We start from the raw sequence: 12,743 nt of genomic DNA on the forward strand, positions 1-12,743 counted from the left end.
AGGCAGCTATGTGCAACAAAGGTAGGCGTGTTGTTTTCATATGCAGATCTGAAATATTGTCTTATATGCAAGAGGAGGAGTGATGGGGGTTCAGGCAAAAGCCAGGCTATGGATTGCATTGCTAAATGCTCCATCAGAGTGCAATGGTCGCCTGTCCTTTTTTTAAGTGATGATGTGGGTTTAGCCTGTGCTGTATGTATGTATGGGTGGCTGACTGCCACCCACCCAGAAAGTGTATGGGAGGCTGGTTGGCTGCCAGCCTTCCTTCCATTCCTATGAGTAATGTGAGTGCTCATGAAGGGGACATGGTTGGGTCCACCCCTTTCCCGGTTATCCCCTCTAGGCCTTTTGGCTTAGATCAAGTGTAAAAAAAGAAAGGATCTTGCGACAGATCGCATCCTGAGGCACGTCTTTTTTTGTGTGAATACTTGCACTTGGGTGACTTGTGAGCACATACTGATACATACGTTCCCTATCTGGGGACCATAAATTAAATGGATTTTTGAGAAAGGGAGCTGATTTGGAAGCTTGCTTCTGTCGCCCTATGCATTGACCCGATGTGGCAGTATCTTCGGGTAGTGAACAGTGCACCACCCCATTCCAGTGTTAAACAAGAAAGATTCTCATTTAATCCTCCGTGGGTGAGAATTTGAGTTTGAGAATTGGAGACCAAAATGATGAGTTGCACTGACTGGTTTATGAACGTCTATTCATTTAGCGTTTTAATGACCATGTTTGCACACTGATTGGTGTAAAAAAATAAAATAAAACTAAATAATAATAATCTAGCACACCTGTGCAGGTTTGACATGACATGACAGGTAGCTGTCTTGTGGGTGGTGCTGAATCCTGTTAAATGACATGAGGGTCTCATGCCTATACACAAGGGTGTGTCATTGCTGTTGCTTGACCATGCATTGGTTTCTGTGGTCAGTGAATGATAAAAACAAAATTTACCATCCATTGATGGATGGGAAATCCGCCATGAGGCATTTGTTTTTAGAAACTGCTGCTCACAACCAATGTTGCAATGGAGTGTCTCCATCTGCTGGTGGTATTGGAAAGGCATTAGTGCTATGACAGGGTCTGAAGAAGAAGAAGAAGAAGACGGAAAAAAATATATATAAAAAGAAAAAGAGAGAGAGAGAGAGAGACTGACTTAGTGAGCGAGTGAGTGAGAGAGTGAGAGTGAGTGAGAGTGAATGAGTGAGTGAGTGATTGAGTGAGTGAGTGAGTGAGTGAGAACAAATGAGTTAAAGCAAGTGAGTGAGAGAGATCGAATGAATGAAAGTCTGAATGACAGAAAGAAAAAAGGATGAAGAAAGAAGCATGAAGAAAAAAAAATGTATATGGAGTTGCTGACATGAGTGCAATCTACAAAGCCGTTGAGGCTGATTCTCATGGGAGGATTATTGCACCAGGACCCTTAGCACTTTTAAAATGCCATTCAATGCCACGGGCTAGATGTAAACTGCAGATGACCATGTTGTGGTAGTTACCATGGATACCCAAGTGATGTGTGAGCTAACACATAGGCCCAACAGATTCCAAGAAGGCCAGAATCACCAGCGGCACCACCATCGATTGTCAGGTCACCCGGATTCAGCAAATACCAGAGTCCAAAATGATGCAGGTTTATACTGTTAATTTTCAGTTTATCGTTACAGTTGGTGTTATTCCATGTCGGAAGGGACGCAGCTACAGCCAGTGGGGTAACTAGAGACAGGCAGGCAGCTATGTGCAACAAAGGTAGGCGTGTTGTTTTCATATGCAGATCTGAAATATTGTCTTATATGCAAGAGGAGGAGTGATGGGGGTTCAGGCAAAAGCCAGGCTATGGATTGCATTGCTAAATGCTCCATCAGAGTGCAATGGTCGCCTGTCCTTTTTTTAAGTGATGATGTGGGTTTAGCCTGTGCTGTATGTATGTATGGGTGGCTGACTGCCACCCACCCAGAAAGTGTATGGGAGGCTGGTTGGCTGCCAGCCTTCCTTCCATTCCTATGAGTAATGTGAGTGCTCATGAAGGGGACATGGTTGGGTCCACCCCTTTCCCGGTTATCCCCTCTAGGCCTTTTGGCTTAGATCAAGTGTAAAAAAAGAAAGGATCTTGCGACAGATCGCATCCTGAGGCACGTTTTTTTTTGTGTGAATACTTGCACTTGGGTGACTTGTGAGCACATACTGATACATACGTTCCCTATCTGGGGACCATAAATTAAATGGATTTTTGAGAAAGGGAGCTGATTTGGAAGCTTGCTTCTGTCGCCCTATGCATTGACCCGATGTGGCAGTATCTTCGGGTAGTGAACAGTGCACCACCCCATTCCAGTGTTAAACAAGAAAGATTCTCATTTAATCCTCCGTGGGTGAGAATTTGAGTTTGAGAATTGGAGACCAAAATGATGAGTTGCACTGACTGGTTTATGAACGTCTATTCATTTAGCGTTTTAATGACCATGTTTGCACACTGATTGGTGTAAAAAAATAAAATAAAACTAAATAATAATAATCTAGCACACCTGTGCAGGTTTGACATGACATGACAGGTAGCTGTCTTGTGGGTGGTGCTGAATCCTGTTAAATGACATGAGGGTCTCATGCCTATACACAAGGGTGTGTCATTGCTGTTGCTTGACCATGCATTGGTTTCTGTTGTCAGTGAATGATAAAAACAAAATTTACCATCCATTGATGGATGGGAAATCCGCCATGAGGCATTTGTTTTTAGAAACTGCTGCTCACAACCAATGTTGCAATGGAGTGTCTCCATCTGCTGGTGGTATTGGAAAGGCATTAGTGCTATGACAGGGTCTGAAGAAGAAGAAGAAGAAGATGGAAAAAAATATATATAAAAAGAAAAAGAGAGAGAGAGAGAGAGACTGACTTAGTGAGCGAGTGAGTGAGAGAGTGAGAGTGAGTGAGAGTGAGTGAGAGTGAATGAGTGAGTGAGTGATTGAGTGAGTGAGTGAGTGAGTGAGTGAGAACAAATGAGTTAAAGCAAGTGAGTGAGAGAGATCGAATGAATGAAAGTCTGAATGACAGAAAGAAAAAAGGATGAAGAAAGAAGCATGAAGAAAAAAAAATGTATATGGAGTTGCTGACATGAGTGCAATCTACAAAGCCGTTGAGGCCGATCCTCATGGGAGGATTATTGCACCAGGACCCTTAGCACTTTTAAAATGCCATTCAATGCCACGGGCTAGATGTAAACTGCAGATGACCATGTTGTGGTAGTTACCATGGATACCCAAGTGATGTGTGAGCTAACACATAGGCCCAACAGATTCCAAGAAGGCCAGAATCACCAGCGGCACCACCATCGATTGTCAGGTCACCCGGATTCAGCAAATACCAGAGTCCAAAATGATGCAGGTTTATACTGTTAATTTTCAGTTTATCGTTACAGTTAGTGTTATTCCATGTCGGAAGGGACGCAGCTACAGCCAGTGGGGTAACTAGAGACAGGCAGGCAGCTATGTGCAACAAAGGTAGGCGTGTTGTTTTCATATGCAGATCTGAAATATTGTCTTATATGCAAGAGGAGGAGTGATGGGGGTTCAGGCAAAAGCCAGGCTATGGATTGCATTGCTAAATGCTCCATCAGAGTGCAATGGTCGCCTGTCCTTTTTTTAAGTGATGATGTAGGTTTAGCCTGTGCTGTATGTATGTATGGGTGGCTGACTGCCACCCACCCAGAAAGTGTATGGGAGGCTGGTTGGCTGCCAGCCTTCCTTCCATTCCTATGAGTAATGTGAGTGCTCATGAAGGGGACATGGTTGGGTCCACCCCTTTCCCGGTTATCCCCTCTAGGCCTTTTGGCTTAGATCAAGTGTAAAAAAAGAAAGGATCTTGCGACAGATCGCATCCTGAGGCACGTCTTTTTTTGTGTGAATACTTGCACTTGGGTGACTTGTGAGCACATACTGATACATACGTTCCCTATCTGGGGACCATAAATTAAATGCATTTTTGAGAAAGGGAGCTGATTTGGAAGCTTGCTTCTGTCGCCCTATGCATTGACCCGATGTGGCAGTATCTTCGGGTAGTGAACAGTGCACCACCCCATTCCAGTGTTAAACAAGAAAGATTCTCATTTAATCCTCCGTGGGTGAGAATTTGAGTTTGAGAATTGGAGACCAAAATGATGAGTTGCACTGACTGGTTTATGAACGTCTATTCATTTAGCGTTTTAATGACCATGTTTGCACACTGATTGGTGTAAAAAAATAAAATAAAACTAAATAATAATAATCTAGCACACCTGTGCAGGTTTGACATGACATGACAGGTAGCTGTCTTGTGGGTGGTGCTGAATCCTGTTAAATGACATGAGGGTCTCATGCCTATACACAAGGGCGTGTCATTGCTGTTGCTTGACCATGCATTGGTTTCTGTGGTCAGTGAATGATAAAAACAAAATTTACCATCCATTGATGGATGGGAAATCCGCCATGAGGCATTTGTTTTTAGAAACTGCTGCTCACAACCAATGTTGCAATGGAGTGTCTCCATCTGCTGGTGGTATTGGAAAGGCATTAGTGCTATGACAGGGTCTGAAGAAGAAGAAGAAGAAGAAGAAGACGGAAAAAAATATATATAAAAAGAAAAAGAGAGAGAGAGAGAGAGACTGACTTAGTGAGCGAGTGAGTGAGAGAGTGAGAGTGAGTGAGAGTGAATGAGTGAGTGAGTGATTGAGTGAGTGAGTGAGTGAGTGAGAACAAATGAGTTAAAGCAAGTGAGTGAGAGAGATCGAATGAATGAAAGTCTGAATGACAGAAAGAAAAAAGGATGAAGAAAGAAGCATGAAGAAAAAAAAATGTATATGGAGTTGCTGACATGAGTGCAATCTACAAAGCCGTTGAGGCTGATCCTCATGGGAGGATTATTGCACCAGGACCCTTAGCACTTTTAAAATGCCATTCAATGCCACGGGCTAGATGTAAACTGCAGATGACCATGTTGTGGTAGTTACCATGGATACCCAAGTGATGTGTGAGCTAACACATAGGCCCAACAGATTCCAAGAAGGCCAGAATCACCAGCGGCACCACCATCGATTGTCAGGTCACCCGGATTCAGCAAATACCAGAGTCCAAAATGATGCAGGTTTATACTGTTAATTTTCAGTTTATCGTTACAGTTGGTGTTATTCCATGTCGGAAGGGACGCAGCTACAGCCAGTGGGGTAACTAGAGACAGGCAGGCAGCTATGTGCAACAAAGGTAGGCGTGTTGTTTTCATATGCAGATCTGAAATATTGTCTTATATGCAAGAGGAGGAGTGATGGGGGTTCAGGCAAAAGCCAGGCTATGGATTGCATTGCTAAATGCTCCATCAGAGTGCAATGGTCGCCTGTCCTTTTTTTAAGTGATGATGTGGGTTTAGCCTGTGCTGTATGTATGTATGGGTGGCTGACTGCCACCCACCCAGAAAGTGTATGGGAGGCTGGTTGGCTGCCAGCCTTCCTTCCATTCCTATGAGTAATGTGAGTGCTCATGAAGGGGACATGGTTGGGTCCACCCCTTTCCCGGTTATCCCCTCTAGGCCTTTTGGCTTAGATCAAGTGTAAAAAAAGAAAGGATCTTGCGACAGATCGCATCCTGAGGCACGTTTTTTTTTGTGTGAATACTTGCACTTGGGTGACTTGTGAGCACATACTGATACATACGTTCCCTATCTGGGGACCATAAATTAAATGGATTTTTGAGAAAGGGAGCTGATTTGGAAGCTTGCTTCTGTCGCCCTATGCATTGACCCGATGTGGCAGTATCTTCGGGTAGTGAACAGTGCACCACCCCATTCCAGTGTTAAACAAGAAAGATTCTCATTTAATCCTCCGTGGGTGAGAATTTGAGTTTGAGAATTGGAGACCAAAATGATGAGTTGCACTGACTGGTTTATGAACGTCTATTCATTTAGCGTTTTAATGACCATGTTTGCACACTGATTGGTGTAAAAAAATAAAATAAAACTAAATAATAATAATCTAGCACACCTGTGCAGGTTTGACATGACATGACAGGTAGCTGTCTTGTGGGTGGTGCTGAATCCTGTTAAATGACATGAGGGTCTCATGCCTATACACAAGGGTGTGTCATTGCTGTTGCTTGACCATGCATTGGTTTCTGTGGTCAGTGAATGATAAAAACAAAATTTACCATCCATTGATGGATGGGAAATCCGCCATGAGGCATTTGTTTTTAGAAACTGCTGCTCACAACCAATGTTGCAATGGAGTGTCTCCATCTGCTGGTGGTATTGGAAAGGCATTAGTGCTATGACAGGGTCTGAAGAAGAAGAAGAAGAAGACGGAAAAAAATATATATAAAAAGAGAGAGAGAGAGAGAGAGACTGACTTAGTGAGCGAGTGAGTGAGAGAGTGAGAGTGAGTGAGAGTGAATGAGTGAGTGAGTGATTGAGTGAGTGAGTGAGTGAGTGAGAACAAATGAGTTAAAGCAAGTGAGTGAGAGAGATCGAATGAATGAAAGTCTGAATGACAGAAAGAAAAAAGGATGAAGAAAGAAGCATGAAGAAAAAAAAATGTATATGGAGTTGCTGACATGAGTGCAATCTACAAAGCCGTTGAGGCTGATCCTCATGGGAGGATTATTGCACCAGGACCCTTAGCACTTTTAAAATGCCATTCAATGCCACGGGCTAGATGTAAACTGCAGATGACCATGTTGTGGTAGTTACCATGGATACCCAAGTGATGTGTAAGCTAACACATAGGCCCAACGGATTCCAAGAAGGCCAGAATCACCAGCGGCACCACCATCGATTGTCAGGTCACCCGGATTCAGCAAATACCAGAGTCCAAAATGATGCAGGTTTATACTGTTAATTTTCAGTTTATCGTTACAGTTGGTGTTATTCCATGTCGGAAGGGACGCAGCTACAGCCAGTGGGGTAACTAGAGACAGGCAGGCAGCTATGTGCAACAAAGGTAGGCGTGTTGTTTTCATATGCAGATCTGAAATATTGTCTTATATGCAAGAGGAGGAGTGATGGGGGTTCAGGCAAAAGCCAGGCTATGGATTGCATTGCTAAATGCTCCATCAGAGTGCAATGGTCGCCTGTCCTTTTTTAAGTGATGATGTGGGTTTAGCCTGTGCTGTATGTATGTATGGGTGGCTGACTGCCACCCACCCAGAAAGTGTATGGGAGGCTGGTTGGCTGCCAGCCTTCCTTCCATTCCTATGAGTAATGTGAGTGCTCATGAAGGGGACATGGTTGGGTCCACCCCTTTCCCGGTTATCCCCTCTAGGCCTTTTGGCTTAGATCAAGTGTAAAAAAAGAAAGGATCTTGCGACAGATCGCATCCTGAGGCACGTTTTTTTTTGTGTGAATACTTGCACTTGGGTGACTTGTGAGCACATACTGATACATACGTTCCCTATCTGGGGACCATAAATTAAATGGATTTTTGAGAAAGGGAGCTGATTTGGAAGCTTGCTTCTGTCGCCCTATGCATTGACCCGATGTGGCAGTATCTTCGGGTAGTGAACAGTGCACCACCCCATTCCAGTGTTAAACAAGAAAGATTCTCATTTAATCCTCCGTGGGTGAGAATTTGAGTTTGAGAATTGGAGACCAAAATGATGAGTTGCACTGACTGGTTTATGAACGTCTATTCATTTAGCGTTTTAATGACCATGTTTGCACACTGATTGGTGTAAAAAAATAAAATAAAACTAAATAATAATAATCTAGCACACCTGTGCAGGTTTGACATGACATGACAGGTAGCTGTCTTGTGGGTGGTGCTGAATCCTGTTAAATGACATGAGGGTCTCATGCCTATACACAAGGGTGTGTCATTGCTGTTGCTTGACCATGCATTGGTTTCTGTGGTCAGTGAATGATAAAAACAAAATTTACCATCCATTGATGGATGGGAAATCCGCCATGAGGCATTTGTTTTTAGAAACTGCTGCTCACAACCAATGTTGCAATGGAGTGTCTCCATCTGCTGGTGGTATTGGAAAGGCATTAGTGCTATGACAGGGTCTGAAGAAGAAGAAGAAGAAGACGGAAAAAAATATATATAAAAAGAAAAAGAGAGAGAGAGAGAGAGACTGACTTAGTGAGTGAGTGAGTGAGAGAGTGAGAGTGAGTGAGAGTGAATGAGTGAGTGAGTGAGTGATTGAGTGAGTGAGTGAGTGAGAACAAATGAGTTAAAGCAAGTGAGTGAGAGAGATCGAATGAATGAAAGTCTGAATGACAGAAAGAAAAAAGGATGAAGAAAGAAGCATGAAGAAAAAAAAATGTATATGGAGTTGCTGACATGAGTGCAATCTACAAAGCCGTTGAGGCTGATCCTCATGGGAGGATTATTGCACCAGGACCCTTAGCACTTTTAAAATGCCATTCAATGCCACGGGCTAGATGTAAACTGCAGATGACCATGTTGTGGTAGTTACCATGGATACCCAAGTGATGTGTGAGCTAACACATAGGCCCAACAGATTCCAAGAAGGCCAGAATCACCAGCGGCACCACCATCGATTGTCAGGTCACCCGGATTCAGCAAATGCCAGAGTCCAAAATGATGCAGGTTTATACTGTTAATTTTCAGTTTATCGTTACAGTTGGTGTTATTCCATGTCGGAAGGGACGCAGCTACAGCCAGTGGGGTAACTAGAGACAGGCAGGCAGCTATGTGCAACAAAGGTAGGCGTGTTGTTTTCATATGCAGATCTGAAATATTGTCTTATATGCAAGAGGAGGAGTGATGGGGGTTCAGGCAAAAGCCAGGCTATGGATTGCATTGCTAAATGCTCCATCAGAGTGCAATGGTCGCCTGTCCTTTTTTTAAGTGATGATGTGGGTTTAGCCTGTGCTGTATGTATGTATGGGTGGCTGACTGCCACCCACCCAGAAAGTGTATGGGAGGCTGGTTGGCTGCCAGCCTTCCTTCCATTCCTATGAGTAATGTGAGTGCTCATGAAGGGGACATGGTTGGGTCCACCCCTTTCCCGGTTATCCCCTCTAGGCCTTTTGGCTTAGATCAAGTGTAAAAAAAGAAAGGATCTTGCGACAGACTGCATCCTGAGGCACGTTTTTTTTTGTGTCAATACTTGCACTTGGGTGACTTGTGAGCACATACTGATACATACGTTCCCTATCTGGGGACCATAAATTAAATGGATTTTTGAGAAAGGGAGCTGATTTGGAAGCTTGCTTCTGTCGCCCTATGCATTGACCCGATGTGGCAGTATCTTCGGGTAGTGAACAGTGCACCACCCCATTCCAGTGTTAAACAAGAAAGATTCTCATTTAATCCTCCGTGGGTGAGAATTTGAGTTTGAGAATTGGAGACCAAAATGATGAGTTGCACTGACTGGTTTATGAACGTCTATTCATTTAGCGTTTTAATGACCATGTTTGCACACTGATTGGTGTAAAAAAATAAAATAAAACTAAATAATAATAATCTAGCACACCTGTGCAGGTTTGACATGACATGACAGGTAGCTGTCTTGTGGGTGGTGCTGAATCCTGTTAAATGACATGAGGGTCTCATGCCTATACACAAGGGTGTGTCATTGCTGTTGCTTGACCATGCATTGGTTTCTGTGGTCAGTGAATGATAAAAACAAAATTTACCATCCATTGATGGATGGGAAATCCGCCATGAGGCATTTGTTTTTAGAAACTGCTGCTCACAACCAATGTTGCAATGGAGTGTCTCCATCTGCTGGTGGTATTGGAAAGGCATTAGTGCTATGACAGGGTCTGAAGAAGAAGAAGAAGAAGAAGACGGAAAAAAATATATATAAAAAGAAAAAGAGAGAGAGAGAGACTGACTTAGTGAGCGAGTGAGTGAGAGAGTGAGAGTGAGTGAGAGTGGATGAGTGAGTGAGTGATTGAGTGAGTGAGTGAGTGAGAACAAATGAGTTAAAGCAAGTGAGTGAGAGAGATCGAATGAATGAAAGTCTGAATGACAGAAAGAAAAAAGGATGAAGAAAGAAGCATGAAGAAAAAAAAATGTATATGGAGTTGCTGACATAAGTGCAATCTACAAAGCCGTTGAGGCTGATCCTCATGGGAGGATTATTGCACCAGGACCCTTAGCACTTTTAAAATGCCATTCAATGCCACGGGCTAGATGTAAACTGCAGATGACCATGTTGTGGTAGTTACCATGGATACCCAAGTGATGTGTGAGCTAACACATAGGCCCAACAGATTCCAAGAAGGCCAGAATCACCAGCGGCACCACCATCGATTGTCAGGTCACCCGGATTCAGCAAATACCAGAGTCCAAAATGATGCAGGTTTATACTGTTAATTTTCAGTTTATCGTTACAGTTGGTGTTATTCCATGTCGGAAGGGATGCAGCTACAGCCAGTGGGGTAACTAGAGACAGGCAGGCAGCTATGTGCAACAAAGGTAGGCGTGTTGTTTTCATATGCAGATCTGAAATATTGTCTTATATGCAAGAGGAGGAGTGATGGGGGTTCAGGCAAAAGCCAGGCTATGGATTGCATTGCTAAATGCTCCATCAGAGTGCAATGGTCGCCTGTCCTTTTTTTAAGTGATGATGTGGGTTTAGCCTGTGCTGTATGTATGTATGGGTGGCTGACTGCCACCCACCCAGAAAGTGTATGGGAGGCTGGTTGGCTGCCAGCCTTCCTTCCATTCCTATGAGTAATGTGAGTGCTCATGAAGGGGACATGGTTGGGTCCACCCCTTTCCCGGTTATCCCCTCTAGGCCTTTTGGCTTAGATCAAGTGTAAAAAAAAGAAAGGATCTTGCGACAGATCGCATCCTGAGGCACGTTTTTTTTTGTGTGAATACTTGCACTTGGGTGACTTGTGAGCACATACTGATACATACGTTCCCTATCTGGGGACCATAAATTAAATGGATTTTTGAGAAAGGGAGCTGATTTGGAAGCTTGCTTCTGTCGCCCTATGCATTGACCCGATGTGGCAGTATCTTCGGGTAGTGAACAGTGCACCACCCCATTCCAGTGTTAAACAAGAAAGATTCTCATTTAATCCTCCGTGGGTGAGAATTTGAGTTTGAGAATTGGAGACCAAAATGATGAGTTGCACTGACTGGTTTATGAACGTCTATTCATTTAGCGTTTTAATGACCATGTTTGCACACTGATTGGTGTAAAAAAAATAAAATAAAACTAAATAATAATAATCTAGCACACCTGTGCAGGTTTGACATGACATGACAGGTAGCTGTCTTGTGGGTGGTGCTGAATCCTGTTAAATGACATGAGGGTCTCATGCCTATACACAAGGGTGTGTCATTGCTGTTGCTTGACCATGCATTGGTTTCTGTGGTCAGTGAATGATAAAACAAAATTTACCATCTCACAACCAATGTTGCAATGGAGTGTCTCCATCTGCTGGTGGTATTGGAAAGGCATTAGTGCTATGACAGGGTCTGAAGAAGAAGAAGAAGAAGAACGGAAAAAAATATATATAAAAAGAAAAAGAGAGAGAGAGAGAGAGACTGACTTAGTGAGCGAGTGAGTGAGAGAGTGAGAGTGAGTGAGAGTGAAATGAGTGAGTGAGTGATTGAGTGAGTGAGTGAGTGAGAACAAATGAGTTAAAGCAAGTGAGTGAGAGAGATCGAATGAATGAAAGTCTGAATGACAGAAAGAAAAAAGGATGAAGAAAGAAGCATGAAGAAAAAAAAAATGTATATGGAGTTGCTGACATGAGTGCAATCTACAAAGCCGTTGAGGCTGATCCTCATGGGAGGATTATTGCACCAGGACCCTTAGCACTTTTAAAATGCCATTCAATGCCACGGGCTAGATGTAAACTGCAGATGACCATGTTGTGGTAGTTACCATGGATACCCAAGTGATGTGTGAGCTAACACATAGCCCAACAGATTCCAAGAAGGCCAGAATCACCAGCGGCACCACCATCGATTGTCAGGTCACCCGGATTCAGCAAATACCAGAGTCCAAAATGATGCAGGTTTATACTGTTAATTTTCAGTTTATCGTTACAGTTGGTGTTATTCCATGTCGGAAGGGTGACGCCAGCTACAGCCAATGGGGGTAACTAGAGACAGGCAGGCAGCTATGTGCATACAAAGGTAGGCGTGTTGTTTTCATATGCAGATCTGAAATATTGTCTTATATGCAAGAGGAGGAGTGATGGGGGTTCAGGCAAAAGCCAGGCTATGGATTGCATTGCTAAATGCTCCATCAGAGTTGCAATGGGTCGCCTGTCCTTTTTTTTAAGTGATGATCGTGGGTTTAGCCTGTGCTGGTATGTATGTATGGGTGGCTGACTGCCACCCACCCAGAAAGTGTATGGGAGGCTGGTTGGCTGCCAGCCTTCCTTCCATTCCTATGAGTAATGTGAGTGCTCATGAAGGGGGACATGGTTGGGTCCACCCCCTTTCCGGTTATCCCCTCTAGGCCTTTTGGCTTAGATCAAGTGTAAAAAAAGAAAGGATCTTGCGACAGATCGCATCCTGAGGCACGTTTTTTTTTGTGTGAATACTTGCACTTGGGTGACTTGTGAGCACATACTTGATACATACGTTCCCTATCTGGGGACCATAAATTAAATGGATTTTTGAGAAAGGGAGCTGATTTGGAAGCTTGCTTCTGTCGCCCTATGCATTGACCCGATGTGGCAGTATCTTCGGGTAGTGAACAGTGCACCAACCCATTCAGTGTTAAACAAGAAAGATTCTCATTTAATCCTCCGTGGGTGAGAATTTGAGTTTGAGAATTGGAGACCAAAATGAT

General features: G+C 43.6%; 8 pseudogenes; all 8 read left to right on the forward strand.

Moving 5' to 3' along the window:
• The first annotated feature begins 332 nt into the window (after positions 1-332).
• On the forward strand, positions 333-596 carry LOC130287685 (U2 spliceosomal RNA; annotated as a pseudogene).
• Positions 597-2,060: 1,464 nt separating this feature from the next.
• Positions 2,061-2,324, forward strand: LOC130285678 (U2 spliceosomal RNA; annotated as a pseudogene).
• A 1,478-nt stretch (positions 2,325-3,802) lies between these two features.
• Positions 3,803-4,066, forward strand: LOC130288719 (U2 spliceosomal RNA; annotated as a pseudogene).
• A 1,470-nt stretch (positions 4,067-5,536) lies between these two features.
• LOC130285679 (U2 spliceosomal RNA) lies at positions 5,537-5,800 on the forward strand (annotated as a pseudogene).
• Positions 5,801-7,259: 1,459 nt separating this feature from the next.
• LOC130285680 (U2 spliceosomal RNA) lies at positions 7,260-7,523 on the forward strand (annotated as a pseudogene).
• A 1,464-nt stretch (positions 7,524-8,987) lies between these two features.
• On the forward strand, positions 8,988-9,251 carry LOC130289949 (U2 spliceosomal RNA; annotated as a pseudogene).
• A 1,459-nt stretch (positions 9,252-10,710) lies between these two features.
• LOC130288535 (U2 spliceosomal RNA) lies at positions 10,711-10,975 on the forward strand (annotated as a pseudogene).
• A 1,421-nt stretch (positions 10,976-12,396) lies between these two features.
• LOC130288526 (U2 spliceosomal RNA) lies at positions 12,397-12,661 on the forward strand (annotated as a pseudogene).
• The last annotated feature ends 82 nt before the right edge of the window (positions 12,662-12,743 follow it).

This window comes from Hyla sarda, chromosome 8 (genome assembly GCF_029499605.1).
Source record: "Hyla sarda isolate aHylSar1 chromosome 8, aHylSar1.hap1, whole genome shotgun sequence".
In the NCBI taxonomy this organism is placed as follows: Eukaryota; Metazoa; Chordata; class Amphibia; order Anura; family Hylidae; genus Hyla; species Hyla sarda.